This window comes from Notamacropus eugenii, chromosome 7, assembly GCF_028372415.1.
Source record: "Notamacropus eugenii isolate mMacEug1 chromosome 7, mMacEug1.pri_v2, whole genome shotgun sequence".
Lineage (NCBI taxonomy): Eukaryota > Metazoa > Chordata > Mammalia > Diprotodontia > Macropodidae > Notamacropus > Notamacropus eugenii.
The window spans coordinates 158,338,652-158,360,989 of NC_092878.1; the positions used below are offsets into that span (position 1 = coordinate 158,338,652).

General features: G+C 36.2%; 1 pseudogene; it reads right to left on the reverse strand.

Moving 5' to 3' along the window:
• Positions 1-8,766: 8,766 nt before the first annotated feature.
• LOC140514789 (E3 ubiquitin-protein ligase RNF170-like) lies at positions 8,767-9,437 on the reverse strand (annotated as a pseudogene).
• Between the last annotated feature and the right edge of the window lie 12,901 nt (positions 9,438-22,338).

Below are 22,338 nucleotides of genomic sequence, written 5' to 3' on the forward strand. Positions count from 1 at the left end.
TGCATGTAGATAGATAGACAGATAATTTTTTTTTGTTTTCTCTTTTCTGTACTTCTTAATTTTAAGGAGAGTTCCCAGACTAGCCATATTCTCTCCTTCAATAGTCTCTGGGCTCTATTGTTTACTCTCTGGACTTTTTTCTTCACCATGACCAACAGTCTTCTCACCATGGAAAACTACTTCACCACTTCAAGCCCTTCTATTTGGTCAGCCACTCCCAGAACCTTTACTCTTTCACTGCTCTTCAGAGGATTGACCATATTCTATCTTTACCAAGGAGACAGTAGCATAGTTATATAGGAAAAACTATCAGCTCTTTCAGGGAACTAAGGAACCAAAAGTGTGAGGAGTTAAGTATAGCACTGAGGAATTAAACACCTCTGCGATTGCAGTTAATTGTCTTTATAACAGATCATAAGTCTTTTCTTTTTAACTTCATATTATTACAGTTTATAAAAATTATTTTGCTGGTTCTGCTCAACTCAACTGCATCAGTTGATGCATATGTTCATAAGATTCTCTAGAAGCATCATTTTCATCATTTCTTATAGTTAGATTCCATTACATTGAAATACCATGACTTGTTTACCATTCCCCAAATAATGACTACTCTCAATTCCTTGCAGTTCTCACTTTTCTCCATTTTATTATCACACACTGAAAAATGTACATTCTAATTTGTAATCAAAAACATATTGCATTAGCTCTGCAAAGTAAAAGTGTGGTGGGAATGGAGTGGGGCGGGGAGTGTGTGTGTGTGGATGGGAATGGAAGGGGCTGAAGGACTGTGTTTCCACAGGTAGGAAGAGTGGCTAGAACTCTCACAGATGTGTGCGATAATGAATTTTTATTCCTTCGCCACGTAAATGGTACATGTTTTGGGGACCAGAGACTGAGACTTGGAGATACTCATGGAAAAGAGTTGGAATAATAGGAAGGTGAGGGAGGGATAGTTTCTTCTTCCCTCCCCCAGGGTTGCACCATCAACAGAGAGGACCAAAAAAAGCGACTGGGATCAGTTTTTAACAGCAGCCATGCCAAGTGTAGGGTATGAGATAGAGTTTTCCCTTTCAGACCTAAGGGAAGAGGATAGGAAGCTAATGGGGGTGAATAGAAATTTATAAAGTTCTTTATGATAACCACTCATGTTTGAGTTAGAGCTCCAGTAAAAGCAGATACCTTGTGGAGAATGTGGGGAAATTGAGCTTTTCCTTCTCCTTGTCTTTTTCTCTCTCTTTGGCTGGCTTGCTGGCACCCCATTCTGTGTTTCTTTCTTACTCTGCTATAAGTTGATGATTTTTGTGACCTAGTTTTATTTCTCATAAACATCTGTGGCTGATTCACACATGAGTATTTCCTTGTGTCTGTTTGAGTGTCTGATGAGACTGTTCCCATATTTCTAGAAACACAGAATGACATTTACTGGTATACTTTCTTCCCAGTTATGAGCTGTGAAGCATAATTCCTGTCCCATTGTTAATGAATCTTTCTTTAACTGGGGCGTGGCATCTATTATGAGTTATTAACCCAATACCTCCATTACTATGAGTTCCCCCAAAACAAAACTGTAAAAGAGAATTCTCAGTCTTTCATCATTAAAAGGTAGCAAAGTTGTACAATAGGTCCGAATGCTTGATTTTGACTCAGGATGAAGTGAGTTCAAATTCTGCCTTGGAATCAATACTCTGCGTTACTCTTGTTGCACCCCTTAATAGTCAATTTCCTTAAACTTTGTCTGTTTAGTTACCTCTCTTCAGACTTAAACCATAATAATGTCTACCTTATACAGGTAGTAGTAAAAACCAAATATTCTCAAATGAGAAAACTTGTATAACATTTTGCAATTTTATAGAATTATAAATAAATTTAATAATAAAATACAAATGACTAACTTTAACCTTACATCATTGACAGACAAGACCCAGAGGAAGTTTTGGGAAGGAGAAAGATGACAATAAGAACAGTTTTAACTTTCTACCAAAACTTGTCTGTAGAATGACCAGTATTATGATAAAATCATAAGGAAATGAGACTTTTGTGTTCCATTATGTAGTGCAATAAAGTCCATGTTTCGAGAGAGAAGATCTAAATTTGGGGTTGAAGAGATTTTTATTACCTAGCTGTGTGATTATTGATAGGAAAATATAGTATATAGACTGAACGCATGCACAATCTGTGGCAAGTTCTCCTTGAGGTCAGTGGAAATGTTTCACTTCTGGCTCCAAACAGAAACGAGATAAAATTTTAATTTTTAGGTAAAGGAAATTTAGAGAGGAAAACTATGTTGTTCAAGAATGAAGGAATGGGTTCAGATAGAAAAACTTAGCCTGCAATCATAGGAAAAGGAGGACTCTCATACATGGACCAGGGGCAAGCTAGAGAAATCTGGAATCTGTATCTGTACAGCTCATGTAGAACATGGACCAGAGGTGAGATAGAGACTCATAAAGTTTCTAATGGTGTGACTTTACCCTGGAATTGGGTGTCAAGAATCTATAAAGCACAGAAGGTGTTGGTAGTGAACAGATTATATGTGTTTTAGGGCTAAATGAGCCCTAGATAAGAGTACGCCTTTATGTTTTTAAAGTGCTGGCTACTCTGTCCATTTATTTTGCTTCACTTCACTATTTTAGGGTGTTAAAACATGTTTTCTTGCTTTTTCAATTTAGTGGCAGTGGGAATCATCAGTAGCGAATGATCTAAAATGAGACCATTTAAGCATTGTTTAAGATTCACAAAGGGGGAAATCTCCAGGCAAACTGATCTGTATCTTGCCACTGGAGTCATGTGGCTTCAGAGGGAAAAAGTGAAGCTGGTGACCTTGAACAGCTCTCCTTCACTAAAATCTAATTCATTTGTAAGTCATGGTATCATCTCCCTGATGTTATAGTCCTTCTTGAGAACAAAGGACAAACAACAACAACAAGATGAATTAAGAAAGAAGAGAAGTTCACAATGAAGCATGGAAAAATGTTGTCATTTTGATAAATCCATGGAGAAACACACACGTGTGTATGTCTAAATACACATGTGTAACTACATACACAGAGTTGCATGAAATCATAATTCATGGTTTCAAATACAATCTTCTTTTCAGTCCTGTAATCTATATTGAAATGCTCACATTAAAATGTAAATACAAGGAACAGAGCCAAGATGGTGGAGTAGAAACAAGGACTCACTTGAACTTTCCCCAAAAGCCTTCAAAAAACCTGTAAAAATAAATCTAAACAAATTACAGAACAGCAGAAGGCACAAAATGACAAGCTGAAGGAAAATTCTAGCCCAAAACAATCTGGAAAGTCTGTCAACTGCACAGGACTAGGAGCCAAGCATAGTTTGGAGTGGGACTCACCTACACAGACCAGGCTACAGCAGACCTTAGGAGTCTGAGTCAGAGGAGGCTAGAGCAGTTTCTAGACGTCTCAACTCACAAATACCAAAAGCAGATCAGAAGATCAGTGGGAAGGATCTCTCACCTGGTTGAAAGGGGAGTATAGTCAGGCCCTAGGAGCAAACCCAGCCCCAGCACTAGATGATCCTGGTCCCAGAGCAGCTTCAGTCACTGCTGCAGCAGCCCTCCAGTTAACAAAGAACTCAAAGGACAAATAATTGGGTGACGGGATGAGCAAACAGGAGTGGGAAGAAAGAAAATAGACTGTAGATTCTCATTTTCTCCTTGAAAAGGTATTCTATTACATCACTGGTGACAAGGAAGATTAAGGTATACAACTAGAATAAAACAAAAAAAAAATCTAGGCTCCTGCATCCAAAGTTTCTGAGAAAAATATGAATTGGTTTCAGACCAAGGAAGAGCCAAAAAGTGATTTTGAAAATCAAGTAAAAAAAGTAGAGGAAAAATTGGGAAGAGGAATGAGAGCAATGCAAGAAAATCATGAAATTGAGTCAGCAGCTGACTTAAGGAGACACAAGAAATACTGAAGAAAATAAAACTTTTAAATAACACTTTTAAAATGAGGTTAATCCAAATGGCAAAAGAAATCCAAAAGTTCACTGAAGAAAATAATTCTTTAAAAATTAGAATGGAGAAAACAAAAGCTAATGACTTCATGAGAAATCAGGAAATTATAAAGCAAAACTGAAAGAATGGGGGAAAAACATACAATGTGAAGTATCTCATTGGAAAAACAACTGAACTGGAAAATGTATCCAGGAGAGCTAATTAAAAAACATATTGAACTACTTGAAAGTCATGATAAAAAAAAGCCTATACATCATCTTTCAAGAAATTATCAAGGTAAACTTTCCTGATATTCTAGAACCAAAGAGGGAAATAAAAATGCAAAAAATCCACCAATCACCTCCTGAAAGAGATCCTAAAAGGAAAACTCATAGAAATATTGTAGCCTAATTCCAGAGTTTCCAGGTCAAGGAGAAAATATTACAAGTAGCGAGAAAGAAATAATTCTAGTATCATGCAAACAGAATCAGGATAATACAAGATTTATAGCTTCTACACTAAGAGATCAGAGGGCCTGGGATATGATATTCCAGAAGTCAAAGGAGGTAGGTAGGATTAAAACCAAGAATCAGCTACCCAGTAAAACTGAATATTATACTTCAGGGGGAAAATGGAATTACAATGAAATAGAGAGCTTCCTAGCATTCTTGTTGAAAAGACCAGAGTTGAATACAAAATTTGACTTTCAAATATAGGAATCAAAAGCAGCATGAAAAGGTAAACAGGAAATAGAACCATGAGGGATTTATTAAAGTTGAACTGTTTACATTCCTACATGGAAAGATGATTGTAGCTCATGAGACCTTTCTCTGTATAAAGGTACTATTAGAGTATACATACACACATACATACCCACCACACACACGTATGTGTGTGTGAATATACATGTGTATCTATATATGTGCATATACTTATATATGTATGAATGGGGGGGGAGAGAGTCAGAGAGGCACAGAGACAGAGGACTGAATATGAAGGGATGATATCTAAAAATAAAATTAAGTGTTGAGAGGAATGTACTGGGAGAAAGAGAAAGGGAGAGTTAAAATGTAGTAAATCATCTCACACAAAAGAGGAAAGAAAGAGCTTTAACAATGGAGGGGAAGAGGGGGAAGGTGAGAGGGAATAAGTGAATCTTACTTTCATCAGATTTGGCTTCAGGAGGGAATAAGATACACACTCATTTGGGTATGGAAATCTTTCTTACCCTACAGGAATGGAGGTGGAAAGGGGATAAGAGATGGGGGAGAATAGAAGGGATGACAGAATGGGGGAAGGGGTAATCAGAAGCAAGCACTTTTGGGGAGGGGCATGTCAAAGGAGAGAATAGAATAAATGAATGGTAGGACAGGATAGAGGAAAATAGTGTATCACAACATGAGTATTACACAAGTGCTTTGCAAGATTTCACATGTATAACCTATATTGAATTTCTTGCCTTCTCAATGAGGGTGCCTGGGGAAGGGGGAAGAGAAAGAATGTGGAAGTCAAAGCTTTAAAAATGAACGTTAAAAATCGTGTTTACACGCAACTAAGGAATAAAATATATATTTTATTCCCTAGTTGCGTGTAAACACACACACACACACACACACACACACACACACACATATATATGTGTGTGTGTGTGTGTGTGTGTGTGTGTGTGTGTGTATATATATATATATATACATATATATATATATATATATACATATATATATTTATATAGGCAATGGGGTATAAAATCTACTTTGTCCTACAGGAAAATAGAAGGGAAGGGTGTAAGGGGAATGATAGAAGGGAGGGCAGGTTGGAAGAAAGCACAATCAGAATACAGGTTGTTCTGGGGTGGGGCTAGGGGAGAGATGGGGAGAAAATTTAAAATTCAAAATTTTGAGGAAGAGAATGTTGAAAACTGAAAATAAATACATTTTAAAAGAGGAAAATAACAGCTAAATAAAAAATAAAATATAAGTCCAGAATTTTTAAAAAAATGAAATTCTAAAAATGAAAAATTATAGACTTAAGGAGTAATTAGCTAAAGAAAAAATGAATCCCTACTTTGATGGAAGAATTCTGAAGGTAAAATTCAAAAGGAAAGAAAGAAAATTGAGAACCTATAAGGGGTGAATGGTTAAGGAGAAGAGGAAAAGAGCAGTGGAATGGAAGTAGCAAGTATTAATTAAACATCACTCATACTGAGAATATTTCTCCACCAACTTCCTCTTTCTAAAGATGTCGTAACAAATGGAGAATTATAAACAAGAGGATAAAGTGGAAGAAAATAAATGCTTAATAAAAATCATAGCTTTGAATATGAATGTAGTTAACTCACCCATAAAATAGAGGAAGGTAACAGAATATATTAGAAAGTAGAATTCATCACTATGCTGTTTATAAGAAATTCATTTAAAACAAAGATTCACTCTGAATTAAAGTAAAATGCTGGAGTAAAATCAATTTTGCTTCTTTTTTTTTTTTTGGCTTGCCTGTTAGTTTGTTTTATTAATCATGATAAATATGATAAACACAAATAAGAAATGAAAAAGCACTTAAGCTTTCACACATTTGAATTTGCAGCGATGACTAATCACGAAAGTTGACTTAGTTTTCCTCAAAATTTGCACATGATTTGGAGGTAGGAGGCCTGTAGTTTTCAAAGGGGGAGCAAATAAAATATAAAATCCTAGGAATGTAGAACCAATTAGTAAGAGACACCACACTCATTTTTCAATTTTTTTTCCACACAGCAAAAATTAATGTAGTAAATTATAAGTGGAATAGGATGCTTAACACACATTAGTAATAAATGAAGCAGGAACAATGATTACACTGAGTATCATTTCATGGTACCATTCTATGCCTGCTTTAAAAATTTCTGAGCACATATATTATAGAAGTAATAGCAGAATAAACATTTGAGATATGCTGCTTTCATTTGAAAGTGCAAATTATTTGCATATAAATTCAAAGCTTAAACTCAAGTATTATTTCTCCATAACAACTGTGACGTCGATATCCACATAGTAATAAGTGATTCAGGTCACTTTGGTTTTCTTGTTGCAATAATGAAGATTCACCATTGAAAATCTGGGAATCTGGGGGTGCTTTTGATATCTGACCAATGGACAGATTTTGGGCAACTGTGTGGACTCCCCAGATAATTGATCTATTTACTATGTACTCCTGGGGGCATTCTGTGTCATCACTTTGATTTGTGCGATTTTTATCTTGGATCATGGGAGTTATAGCTGATTTCAAACACTGATTAAAAAGTGAAATACTTTTCTTGGTTTAAATACATTAAATTTAAAATCCCTTTATATCCATCACCAGAAGTGAATGCAATGAATTTAAGAAAGTCCATAAATTTTAAAATGTCCTTTTTTAACTTGTTGTGGTTTCAAATATTACAGTTCTTAAAATGCTACAAATTGATAAAAAAATACCTTTACCCAGAATATTAAAATAAAAACCAATACTTATCAGAATTGTGGTAGTGAGTAGTGTAGATAGAGCATACATACTGAAAATTTCCTTTTTCCAACATGATAATTCAATTTTGTACCCTAAGTAAGATTTGTTCTTCAATGGAAGAATTCTAGAATCCCTCAGTTAAGTAAATGTAGGTATAGCAAAAATTCTCATACCTGCTGTTCTTCCCTTTTATGATGAGTCTCTGTAGGAATTAAGGTTTTATAACCAATAGTGAGAAAGTATCTAGTTCATTTTCTGCTTAAGACTCACACCTAAATTATCCCATAGAAATACAGAAATACATCCAGAGATATATTCTGGTCTTTTCCTCCAAATGATAAATCCCCAAATACTTCTTACTTAAAAACAATATGGCATGTCACCTTTCATCTCTTTTTTATATCTACTGTAGACATCAACAGCCAGTTATTGTCCTTCAGCACAGAAAAAGCTGAAATAAGGTCATTTTAGAGTCAAGTTGATGTCTGTATCTGAATGAATTACAAATGGGATTTTCTGATTATTTCCCTCTTGATGCCAAGGACAGTATTACACGCAGTAGGGGCTCAATAAATGTTCACCAATAAGGTTAATAGTTTTCATTATCTATCATCACTGATATATTAGGAACTAACTGTCCCTTCATACTATTATTGTGACAAAGCTCATTAAAGAACCATTCCAGGTTAAGTCAATTGAGGAATTTTAAGAGCACATGTCAACTCCCAGGAAAAGAAATATTTTTCTTACTCATTTTGTCATCCCACCAATGCGAAACACACTCCAGGCTTGAAATGAATGAGGCAGCAGGTTCTCTTCTCGTAATGTTAATTAGTGTTGTCTATAACTCAGGTACAAGTTGTGTAGTCAATTCATCAGAGCTGGCTTTATTCCTGTTATATTCATCCAACTATCATGATTTAGTTGTTTCATCCAACTTCCTTTATTCAGTTTTCTCCTTTTCAGATTTCTGTTATATGATTTCCCTTTGAAAAGATCAAGTTATTGATTTGAGTATTAAAATTAAGTATTTCGGTTAGGAAGAAATATATGTTTTGTTTAGTCCACAAGCATTTATTGAGTGCTTACTATCTCTAAGGCAGTGTACTAGGTATGAAATTTGGAATTTATTAAGAACTGTTTTATGTAAGCCAATGTATGAACTGAATGAATTCTGTACAAAGTTAAAGTTCTTTTAGCTTTAGCTGATAAACAATTATGCTGGAATGGAAAAGCAAAATTCAGTTGCAAATGCACAAAATATAGTGAATGCTAAAAGATATTGACTTTTAAAGTTTTATGTAACATTTTACTATACAAGAAAATTATTCATTATAATATTTATATTTCATATACATGATGGAGATGTATATAAGCAATAAAAAGATAACAAAGAAATGGTCTACAAATCCTAGAATTCCAAACAAGCCTTCAGGAACAAAATCCAAGGGTGATATCAGATAGAAAAAAGCTCCCAGTAAACAAAGTAATGTCCTGATGTGGAACATCCTGAAAAGACCCCCAACTGAAAACATTTCCCTGAATGTATGTCTCAGTAAAGTGTGCAGAGCCATAATTCTTTCCACAATGGATCTGGGTTGTCCTGAGAATCTTCGATTATAGTCATTAATATCTTGATGCAATTCTGAGGCATCCTGAGTCTGATTACCTTCACCAAATATTGGTAAGAATAAGGTAACCGCTTTTCTACAGATTGGACAACTAAAAGCCCCAAGTCATGAACCATATCGCCAATATGCAATAATGCAGGAACCACAAAAAAAGATGCTCACAGTTTGTTTCAGTAGGAAGAGAAGCCTGATGTGAACAGATTGGACAGGACAGGCCATATTGGTGTAGAGCTGCTGCCCAACAACAGCAGGTACATCCTACTCATCTGTCTGATGTTGTGCTCTTAGTTATCAGGATAAATGTTTTGTTCTGTATTTGACATTCTAATCATTATGTATTTATTTTTACATTCTTGTTCCTTCATTTTGAGTTCCTAATTCTCTCCCTTCCTCCAACTCTCCTCCACGCATTGAGAAGGAAAGCAATAGGTTATTCATTATATATGCAAAACATATTTCATATTAGTCACGGTAGTACTCCTTAATATAGTTCTAGAAATGATGTTCATAAAAGCAAGATAAGGGGACAAAAATGTGGGAATGAGCCTTGAGAAAGAAACCAATAATCATTTTTAGATTTACTGGATTCTTTTAAATCTTAGCTAAAGTCCTACCTTCTTTCAAGAACTCTTTCCAAAGATTCCTCTTAGTACTTTCCATCTGATACTACCCTCTTTTATCCTGCATATGTCTTGTTTGTACATAATTGTTTATATGTTTCTCCCCTGTTTAGACTATTAGCTCCTTGAAAGCAGGGACTTACTTTTTGCTTGTTTATTTGTTTTGGTCATTCTTTATATTGACAGGGCTTAGCACAATCTTGCAAATATGAGGACTTAATAAATACTAATTGCCTGACTCACCAACCAAGATAATATAATGGTCTATTTAAGAAACTCTAGATACTCAATTAAAAAAAATAGTTAATTGAACCAATAATTACAGTAAAGTTGGATGCTGAATGAACTGACAGAATTTATCAGCCTTTCTGCATATTAACTTCAAAAGATAGCATTAGCAGATGGGTAAATTCTAATTATCAACAAAACTTGTAAAAAACTTGGGAGTCAGTCTACCAAACTACACACAGAATCTGTGTGCATGAACTTCAACATTCTTTAGGAGATGAAGGATAGAACTTGAATTTTATTGGTATAAGCAACTGGTATAAGGATTGACGTTCTCTGCAACTTACAGTCTTAGAGATTTATCTAGATATATAGGTTGCCAAAGTGGGCTATACGGTCCCTTGGGGGGACTTTAATGATCCAGGGGGATAGTAGTAGCCTCAGGTACAATTTGAGGGCATTGAATAAAAATAAGGCCTTGGTGGAAGCAAAAGGAAAGAAGCAAAAAGAAGAAAAAAATTGAAAAACTGTTCATACATGTTTCTTCTGATGTGTAGCAGAGTTAAAGTAACAGTGGTTATACTATTTTCCAAATAAACACACAAAATGCAAGTTATAACTGATCAGTGGTCAAGTCTGCCAGTAGATCTTAAAAAGCAAGTCTTGGCCAGTGTGCTTGTCATGCTTTGTCAGGAAGTCCAGCATGTATCACCAGGGATATTTGCATGTAATGACTTGCTTACAATACTACAGAGTTACGTGGCACAATATTGCATCATCAAAATTTTAATGCAGTAAAAATCCCACTAATTTACATAAATTATTAATTTTACAATATGTCATTATATATGTGTGTGTGTGTATTCAGTGTTATATCAATCAAATTATGAAGCATTATTTTAAAGACCTAGAAAAAGTAATGTGAAATTTAACTGGAGGAAAAAATGGTCAAGTATCTCAGAAGAATAGATGAAAAACAAAAACAAAATAGCAAAAGTGGTCAAACAGTATCAGATATTAAACTATTTCATAAAACTGCAACCAAAATTATTTGCTACTACTTGAAAAATGGAAATTTCAATAAGTGGAAAATATTTTATATACAGCATACAAAATCAAATGTATATAGTAGGACAGTGTTAGACAAACTAAAGATGCCAATGGCTGGGGTAAGTATTCACTTGTCAAGAAAAACTACTGGGAAAATCTGAAAAATGTTGGGTAGGAAGTAGGCTTAGATTTGACACCTCACAACAACTACTAAGATAAGCTCCAAATTGATACCTGAAGGAAATATAAAACCCTACAGTAGCATAAACAAATTAAAAGAGAAAGGAAGGAAATTCTTTCCACAGCTAAGAATAGGGTAAGGAGTTCATGACTAAAGAAGAGATGGTGAGGATCAAAATAGATAAAATGCACTTTAAAAATTAAATGCAATTGAAAAAAAATGCTCAGACAAATTAATACAGTTAAATTTAGAACGGAAATTATTAATTGGATGAAAATCCTTGCAGATATTTCTCTGAAAAAGTCATTTTATTCAAGATGGATTGAAATATAAAATTGATTCAAATACATAACAAGAACCATTTTCATCCAAAAGGTAAGTCATAAAAGGATATGAAGAGACATTGTCCAAGTAGAGAAACAAAGCTATGAACAACCATATAAAAATGATCCAATCATTAAAAGAGAAATTCAAATTATATCTAATCTCATATCTTATGTCATATTAGCAAAAATGACATAGAAGCAAGTGACAGGTGTTGGAGGAACTGAAGGGAAGACATTTAGACTAATGCACTATTGGTAGAGTGATGAATTATTCTAGCCATTGTGGAAAGAAATTTGGAACTATATCCCCAGATACTAAATTGTACATACCACTAGGTTTATACTCCTAAGTGATTACATATAAAAGAAAATAATTCAAATGTACAAAAGAGACATTTATTACAACAGTTTGTTGATGTTGTAGCAGAGTTTTATTACTAAAAAGGGGTACATATCAATTGGGGAGTTATTGAACAGATTGTATTATGGAACAGTAATGAAACATTATTAGACATAAGACCATAAAAAGTGATGAATGGGACAATTTTCCAGAAACCTGAGAAGACTTGTATGAACTGGTAAAGAATGAAGTGAGAAGAACCAGGATGACTCTTTATTTAAGGACAACAACAGTGTAAAGAAAAGCAATTGCGAAAACCTCAAGAGCTCTGTTCAATGCAATGACCACCCACAACTCAAGTACATGTGATGAAGCAGGCTTCCCACAACCTCATAACAGAGAAGCAATAATCTCAAATGCAGAGTAAGTCATCTTTTCAGGTATAGCCAATATGGAGATTGGTTTTGAGTAGGCATATTTTTCTCAGGGATTGTGCTTACCTTTTCTACATTAGTTGGGGTGGTGGTGGTATGAGGGTCTAGGGTAAGGTAATAATGTTGCCAAAAAACAATAAAAAAGATGCTAATTGAAGGATTCAGAATGGAGAGGGGGAGTTTTTCAGAAGGAAATAGAAAAACAGGATATTTTTGAAAGCTAAATAGTGAATTTATTATATAACCTTAAAATTCTAAGCTTTATGTAGTAGGGACTTGAAGATTCATATAAAATCACAGTTTTTTCTGTTTTGCTATATATGTGCAAAGGTGCTGCCCATCCTCCATCATTTTTATGTATGTTAACTGCAGAACTAAAAAATACATAAAAAAAACATGTTGGGTGACGCAATAGCCATTGGGGGTAAGAAAGAGATATTGATCTGAGTTTTGAAAGAATCTAAGAATTACAAGCAATAGAGAGTGAGAAGAGAAAATATGAAGTCATTGTGTCTACTGGGGAAAAGCAGGGAGATAAGAAATAGAATTCCCCATATGAGAAATACAAGAAGTTTAATTTTACTGCTCTATAGAATACAAAAGAGGTTGAAAATAAAATGAGCCAAGTTGTGAAAGGCTTTAACTGCTACACAGAGGAGTCTGTCACTTATCCTAGAGGAAATAGCCACTAGTTCAGTGAACAGAGAAATTACTTAGTCAGAAGAGTATTTAAGGAACTGTGTTTTTAATATAATATTTTTATACTGAATGAATTGGAGAGAAGATTACCGGTTTCAAGAAGAGGAATCAGAAAATAGATGCTATGGGTCTAAACTAGGATGGGGCCTGTCTAAGGGGACAGTCCCAAAGATAATGTGTTATCTCTAAGTCCTTGTAATTCAAATGTGGATAAAGGTAGTGAGTACTGATCACCTTGTCCAGTCAGGTTATGGGTAGGAGTTAAAAGATTCAGATTCAAAGTCTAATTTCCTACTTATTATCAGTTTAATCTTTGACAGATCACTTTATATCTCCACTTCCTCACATATTCCATATGATTCCCAGTGTTCATGGGGTTGTGTGGGGAGTAATAAGGCTGGGGAATTAGCTACCCAAGGTCATACAGCACAGAATTTGTAAATACCTCAGTCAGAATTTGAACCTCAGGTTCTTGACTCCAATTCAAGGGCCCATATGGCAACCAAAAGGTTCTTCTTCCTCATCCTCCTCTTCCTCCTCCTTTTCTTTTTCCTGTGCCTCACTACAGTTACCTTTATAAGTGTATGGCTTTTTTTAAAATCACCTGGAATGTTGAAATTGTACCTTAGAGTGGGTCTCAGGTTATTGGAGGTGGGGAATGGGTATATATTCTATTCTTCTTAGGAGTGTTGCCTAGAAAGCATTATTCCAGACATTTTGTTAAGAATGGAGAATATTACTCATAACAATAATGATAACTAAGTAAGATCTATATAAGATTTTGAGGGGGGGCGGAGCCAAGATGACGGAGTAGAAAGACGCACATACACATAGCTCCAAACCTACAACCCGTAGAACATCTAAAAGAAAGTAACTCACGGTGAATTCTGCACCCAGAGGCCACAGAACATTGGAGCGAGGGAGATTTCTGTTCCGGAGAGACCTGCAAACCTCTCGTAAAAGGTCCTTCGTGCTGCGGACTGGGCGCCGGGACTGGGAGCTGAGTACAGCCCTGCCGTGGCCGCGGCACCGAGAGGAACAGATCCGAGCGGGCTTCAGGGACGGGATCTCCAGCGGCCGCACAAGTACCTCCACCCACAGGTGACGGGGGTTGGTGAGAGAGTCCCTTTGGCGGGTCAAGGGGGGAGTGGGGTGTCCCCATGGCTTGGGCCCCCTCGGGAGACAGAAGCTGAGGGGCAGCGGCAGACCAGGGCTCTCCAAGCAAGCAGGAGCCTGGATCCATTGTTGAAGGTCTGTGCATAAACTCCCTGAGGGAACTGAGCCTGAGAGGCAGCCCTGCCCTCACCTGAGCATCTGAATTTAATCTCACACTGAGTAGCAGCCCTGCCCCCGCCCAAAGCCCTGAGGCTGGAAGCAGCATTTGAATCTCAGACCCCAAACACTGTCTGGGAGGATCAGGAGGTGAGGTGGGTGTGACGAAAATATTCAGAGGTCAAGTCACTGGCTGGGAAAATGCCCAGAAAAGGGAAAAGAAATAAGACTATACAAGGTTACTTTCTTGGTGAACAGGCATTTCCTCCCTTCCTTTCTGATGAGGAAGAACAATGCTTACCATCAGGCAAAGACACAGAAATCAAGGCTTCTGTGTCCCAGCCCACTCATTGGGCTCAGGCCATAGAAGAGCTCAAAAAGAATTTTGAAAATCAAGTTAGAGAGGTGGAGGAAAAGCTGGGAAGAGAAATGAGAGACATGAAGTCAAAGCATGAACAGCAAATCAGCTCCCTGCTAAAGGAGACCCAAAAAAATGTTGAAGAAAATAACACCTTGAAAACTAGCCTAACTCAATTGGCAAAAGAGGTTCAAAAAGCCAATGAGGAGAAGAATGCTTTCAAATAGCAGAATTAGCCAAATGGAAAAGGAGATTCAAAAGCTCACTGAAGAAAATAGTTCTTTCAAAATTAGAATGGCACAGATGGAGGCTAAGGACTTTATGAGAAACCAAGAAATCACAGAACAAAGCCAGAGGAATGGAAAAATGGAAGATAATGTGAAATATCTCATTGGAAAAACAACTGACCTTGAAAATAGATCCAGGAGAGACAATTTAAAAATTATGGGACTACCTGAAAGCCATGATCAAAAGAAGAGCCTAGACATCATCTTTCATGAAATTATCAATGAAAACTGCCCTGAGATTCTAGAACCAGAGGGCAAAATAAATATTCAAGGAATCCACAGAACACCGCCTGAAAGAGATCCAAAAAGAGAAACTCCTAGGAACATTGTGGCCAAATTCCAGAACTCCCAGGTGAAAGAGAAAATATTGCAAGCAGCTAGAAAGAAACAATTCAAGTATTGTGGAAATACAATCAGGATAACACAAGATCTAGCAGCTTCTACATTAAGGGATCGAAGGGCATGGAATAGGATATTCCAGAAGTCAAAGGAACTAGGACTAAAACCAAGAATCACCTACCCAGCAAAACTGAGTATAATACTTCAGGGGAAAAATTGGTCTTTCAATGAAATAGAGGATTTTCAAGCATTCTTGATGAAAAGACCAGAGCTGAAAAGAAAATTTGACTTCCAAACACAAGAATGAAGAGAACCATGAAAAGGTGAACAGCAAAGAGAAGTCATAAGGGACTTACTAAAGTTGAACTGTTTACATTCCTACATGGAAAGACAATATTTGTAACTCTTGAAACATTTCAGTATCTGGGTACTGGGTGGGATTACACACACACACATGCACACACGCACACACACATAGAGACAGAGTGCACAGAGTGAATTGAAGAGGATGGGATCATATCTTAAAAAAAAATGAAATCAAGCAGTGAGAGAGAAAGATATTGGGAGGAGAAATGGAGAATTGAATGGGGCAAATTATCTCTCATAAAAGAGGCAAGCAAAAGACTCATTAGTGGAGGGATAAAGAGGGGAGGTGAGAGAAAAACATGAAGTCTACTCTCATCACATTCCACTAAGGGAAAGAATAAAATGCCTACTCATTTTGGTATGAAAACCTATCTTACAATACAGGAAAGTGGAGGATAAGGGGATAAGCAGAGTGGGGGGGGATGATAGAAGGGAGGGCATGGGGAGGAGAGTGCAATTTGAGATCAACACTCATGGGGAGGGATAGGATCAAAAGAGAATAGAAGTAATGGGGGACAGGATAGGATGGAGGGAAATATAGTTAGTCCTATACAACACAACTATTATGGAAGTCATTTGCAAAACTACACAGATTTGGCCTATATTGAATTGCTTGCCTTCCAAAAGGAAGGGGTGGAGAGGGAGGGAGCTAAAGAAGTTGGAACTCAAAGTGTTAGGATCAACTGTAATGTTCTTACCACTAGGAAATAAGAAATACAGGTAAAGGGGTATAGAAAGCTATCTGGCCCTACAGGACAAAAGAGAAGACAGAGACAAGGGCAGAGAGGGATGATAGAAGAGAGAGCAGATTGGTCATAGGGGCAATTAGAATGCTTGGCGTTTGGGGGGGGAGGGGAGAAAAGGGGAGAAAATTTGTAACCCAAAATTTTGTGAAAATGAATGTTAAAAGCTAAATAAAAAAAAAAGATTTTGAGGTTTACAAAGTGCTTTGCACAGTTTTATTAGATAGCAGTTACCTTATGTCTTTCAGGAAAGAATAAAAAAGTGGTCAGAGACAGATTTTAAAAAAATTAAAGGGAGAACTTGTGCTATAAATATATTTTACTAGTATTATTTTTACATCTAATTTTACTTTTCAATTATATGTAAAAAATAATCATTTTTTAAAATGTTGAGTTGTAAATTCTATTCCAGCCTCCTCTCCCCCCTCTTTGAGGAGGCAAACAAGTGATATTGATTATACATGTGCAGTCACGGAAAACATGTCCATATTAGCCATGTTTTGAAAGAAAACACAGAGCAACAGAGAAAGAATTAAACACACACATGCACACACCCATACCCATGCCCACACACACACACATACACACACACATATATACACATATATATACATATATATATGTATACACACACACACACACACACACACACACACACATACATATGCACTTTGATCTGCATTCAGACCCCATCATTTCTTTCTCTGGAGGTGGAGAACATTTTTCATATTATGTTCTTTGTAACTGTGCTGGATCATTGTATTGCTGAGAATAGTTAAGTCATTCAGAGCTGATCCTGTACTGTATTTCTCTTACTGTATGCAATGTTCTTCTGGTTCTGCTCACTTGACTTTGCATCAGTTCATGTAATTTATGGTTATTGAAAAAAAATACTATTGACATTCCCCTTTAAAGGAATCTACAGAACTGAGATAGTACTTGTATATATTACCTCTATTCTTTGTCTAATGCAATCATCACTATTAGATGACTTCTCTCTAGAGCAGCTGATGTGTTCCTTGGTGGCCAAAGGTCAAAGGTCTTTTTCTGTAAGCCACATTCCTTAGTAGTAATTCTAGCAGTGTTGAATAAAGTGGGAAAATCTACAAATTAAAAAGCACACCATGGCTTGAGGTTAAGAAAACAAAACTCCTTTAAACAAAAATCTGACCTATGAAAGTCAAAAGCAGCACCTCCACCCACCCCCACCCCCACCCCAGACCCAATACTTCCTCTGCAGCCACACACCTCACTCCCTTGGGTCAATGGTTGCTGTTTATTTGGATAGGGATTACTTGACTTCTTATTTCTAGGGAGGGAAGGCAATAAAGCCATTTGAGAATGTTTCCAAATGAGGACAGCAGAAAGCAGATCTTCTATCCCTGGATTATATTTGGGAAAGGGCCAGACACCACAAAGATACAGGGGAATATTTTGCATTTAACCCTATACAGGGAAAAAATGCTTTTCAGAGCTGCCCAGCAATAACTCCTTAACACAGTGACATCTCTAACATGTAGAACTGGAAACAGAAAGACAGTTGTTTATCTTGGGGGAGGGGGGAAAGAGAAGGAATTATATTGCTGAACATTTAAGGGAATCACTATTTTGATGATTCATTTAAAATCATTTTTTCCTGTCTTTCATATATACAGAAAGTTATGTCCCTCACATTTTGGTGGTGTTTGTTATTTGAAGAATGAAACAAAATGAAAAACAATAGCATTAATGAGGAGGTAGTAGCACTTGGTGGGCAGGAAAAATTCCCCCAAATAGTAAAGTGAATGACAGGCAACAGAGATGGAGTAATAGTTGCTGTGGCAGGGAGGATTGGCCTTACATCAGGACTTATGCATTTTAATTCCTGCTGGGGAACTGACGAGTTGTGCATCCTAAGCCTCAGATTCAAGGTTACTTGTAATATGAAAGAGGATTGTCTTTCATTATCTATAAGTTTCCTGCCAGCTTTAACATTCAATGACTGTTAGCACCACAGCCCACAGACACAACATTAGCTCACTTTGAATATAACTCAGTGAATTTCTAAAAGGTCTTTTATTTATCTGAGTTCTTTCTATCTCATCCAGCTAGGTGAAAACACAGAGAAGAGCTCTGGAGTTGAGTGTGGAACATCTTTGTTCAAATCCAGCCTCAATTACCAGTTCTATGACCCTGAACAAATCAGTTTAGAACTTCTCTTGGTTTCCTTATCTGTGAAGTCAGGATGATAATAGGAGCTGTTTCCTTGAGTTGTTATGAGGATCAAATGAAATAACACATTCACAGTGCTTTACACATCTTAAGCTTCTGTTTAAATGTTGCTATTATTATTATTGCTATTCTCTAGAATTTAAATGCAGCATCCTTTTCAATAGCTAATTTGATAGCAAATAGCCAGGACACATGTTTATGTGTGTGTATGTGTTTGTATATAGAAGTGCAAGAAGGAACACTAGTACATCAGAGCTTGAGGTTGCTGTAGGGCAGGGAACCTTCTAACAGTTCGAGGGTAGAAAAAGAGTGCTTGTGGTCACTCACAGACCAAAATATAGGACAGGAAAATAGTAAACACACCTCTCTTAGATCATACCAACTTGGAAGAATTGAAAGCTTCCAGGTCCCTAAAGGATCTCTGAAAACAGCTGCACAAAACCTCTGAAACTTGGGACAATGCACCCTCAACCATGGAAGTAGAGACCGACTTTAGGAAAGAATTGAAAGAACTAGACTGGAAAAATAAGCAAGCGACAGAAGAAATCTGACTATAGAAAGTTACGGTGGTGACAAAGACCAAAATGCACACTCAGAAGAAGACAGCAAAGTAAAAAATTCTGTATCTAACGCCTCAAATAAAAAATATATTAATTGGGCTCAGGTCATAGAAGAATTATAAAAGGATTTTAAACATCAAGTATGATGAGCAGGCTAAAAAACTGGAAAGACAAATGAGAGAGACGCAAGAAAATCATGAAAAAAGAGTCAGCAGCTTTGTAAAAGAGATACAGTAAAACAATGAGTTGAAGAATGCCTTGAAAAATAGAATTGGCCAAACTTGAAAAGAGGCACAAAAAGTCACTGAAGAAAAAGCTCCTTAAAAAGAGAATTGGCCAAATGGAAAAGGAAGCACATTTTTTAAAATTTATTTTCAGTGTTCCACAATCACTACCATAAACCTAGATTGCAATGAAGTTCTAAGTCTACCAGAAAAATTTCTCACACACTGTGGTTGTTGCTGGGTACAAAGTTCACTTGGTTCTGTTTCTTTAGCTCAGCATCAGATTATATAAATTTTTCCAGGCCTCTCTGATGTCTTCCTGTTCATCATTTTTTAAAATTAATTTTACTTATTTTCAGTGTTCCACAATCACTACCATACAACTTAGATTATTATTTTTCTCTCCCTCTCCCTTAGCTCTCCGCTTCTTCCCTCAGATGTCATACATTCCTATATAGGTTCTATATATACATTCCTATTAAATACATTTTCACTATAGTCATGCTGTGTAGAAGAATTAAATGAATGGGAGAAATCATCTAACAAACCAAAACACAACACACACACACACACACACACACACACACACACACACAAATGATCTGCTACATGCAGAGATTGAATTCCATAGATCTTTCTCTGGATGTGGAAGGCATTTTGCCTTAGAAGACCATTGGAAACTTTTTTAAGTCCTTGCATTGCTACGAAGTTCCAAGTCTACCAGAAAAACTCACACACTGTGGTCGTTGCTGTGCACAAAGTTCTCCTGGTTCTGCTCTTTTCTCTAACCATCAGATCATATAAATCTTTCCAAGCCTCTCTGAAGCATTCCTGTTCATCATTTCTTATAGTGCAATAATATTCCATTACATTCATATACCATAGTTTATTCAGCCATTCCCCAATTGATGGACATCCCTTTGTTGTCCAGTTTTTGGTCACCACAAAGAGTGCTGCTATAAATATTTTTGTACATGTGTGACCCTTTCCCATTTCCATGATCTCCTGGGGATACAGTCCCAGAAGCAATATTGCTGGGTCAAAGGGTATGCATATTTTTGTTGCCCTTTGGGCATAGTTCCAAATTGCTGTCCAGAATGGTTGGATCAGCTCACAGCTCCACCAACAATGCATCACATTCTCCCACATTCTCTCCAACATTTATCATCATCCTGTTCTGTCATGTTGCCAATCTGATAGGTGTGATGTGGTACCTCAGAGTTGTTTTGATTTGCATATCTCTAATCAAAAGTGATTTAAAACATTTTTTCATATGACTATAGATATCTTTAATTTCTTCCTCTGAAAATTGCCTGATCATATCCTTTGATTATTTATCAGTTGGGGAATGACTTGTATTCTTATACATTTGCTTCATTCTATATAGTTTAGAAATGAGGCCTTTATCACAGATAGTAGTTGCAAAATTTTTTCCCCAGTTTTCTGCTTCCCTCGTAATCTTGGTTGCATTGAATTTGGTTGTGCAAAACCTTTTCAGTTTAATGTAATCAAAATTATTCATTTCGCACTTCATAATGTTTTCTGTCTCTTCTTTAGTTGAAAATTCTTCCCTTCTCCATAAATATGATAAATACACTATTGCTTGCTCCACTAATTTGTTTATAGTATCATTCTTCATACCTAGATCATGTACCCATTTTGACTTTATTGCTGTGTACGGTGTCAGGCATTGTTCTATGCCTAGTTTCTGCCACACTTTTATTCAGTTTTCCCAGTAGTTTTTGAGCAATGAGTTCTTATCCCAGAAACTGGGGTTCTTGTGTTTATCAAACAGTAGATTGCTATATTCCTTACCTACTGTCTCTTGAATACCTAGCATATTTCACTTCTCTGCACTTCTGTTTCTTAACCAGTACCAAGTGGTTTTGATAATTGCTGCTTTATAATACAGTTTGAGATCTGGTAGAGCTAGTTCACTTTCCCTAGACTTTCTTTTCATTAGTTCCTTTGCTATTCTGGACCTTTTGTTCATCTAGATGAATTTTGATATTACTTTTTCGAGCAAATAATTATCTCATAGTTTGATTGGTATGGCACTCAATAAATAAATTAATTTAGGTAGAATTATCATTTATATTATATTGGCTCAGCCTACCCTTGAGCAACTGATGTTTTTCCACTTACTTAGATCTGACTTTAGTTGTGAGAAAAGTGTCTTGTAATTGTGTTCATATAGTCCCTGGATTTGTTTTGGCAGGTAGACTCCCAAATATTTTATAGTGTCTACCCTAGCCTTAAATGGGATTTCTCTTTCTATCATTTGTTGTTGGGTTTTTTAGTAATATACAGAAATGCAGAAGATTTGTATGGGTTTATTTTGTAACCTGCAACTTTGTCAAAGTTGCTTGTTATTTCAAATAGTTTTTTACTTGGATCACCGGGATTCTCTAAGTGTATCATCTGCAATGAGTGATAAATTAAGTTTCTTCTTTGCCTGTTCAAATTCCTTCAATTTCTTTATCTGCTCTAATTGCAACAGCTAAAATTTCTAGTACCATATTGAATAATAGTAGTGATAATGGATATCCTTGTTTCAGCCCTGATCTTATTGGAAATGCAACTAACTTATCTCCATTACATATAATGCTTACTGAAGGTTTTGGGTAGATACTGCTTATGATTTTTTTGGAGAGTTCCCTTTATTCCCATACTCTCCAGTGTTTTTAATAGGAATGGGTGTTGTAGTTTGTCAGCTACATCTATTGTCCACTACATCTATTTTTATGCATCTATTGAGATAATCATGTGATTTCTGTTAGGTCTGCTGTTGATATGATCAATAATGCTAATATTTTTCCTAATACTGAACCAGGCCTGCATTCCTGGTATGAATCCTACCTGAGCATAATGTATTTTTCTCATGATAAGTTGCTGTATTCTTTCTGCTAAAATCTTATTTAAAATTTTTGCATCTAAATTCATTAAAGAAATTGGTCTATAATTTTTTTCTTGGTTTTGTCTCTTCCTGGTTTAGGTATCAAAACCACATTTGTATCATAAAAAAGAA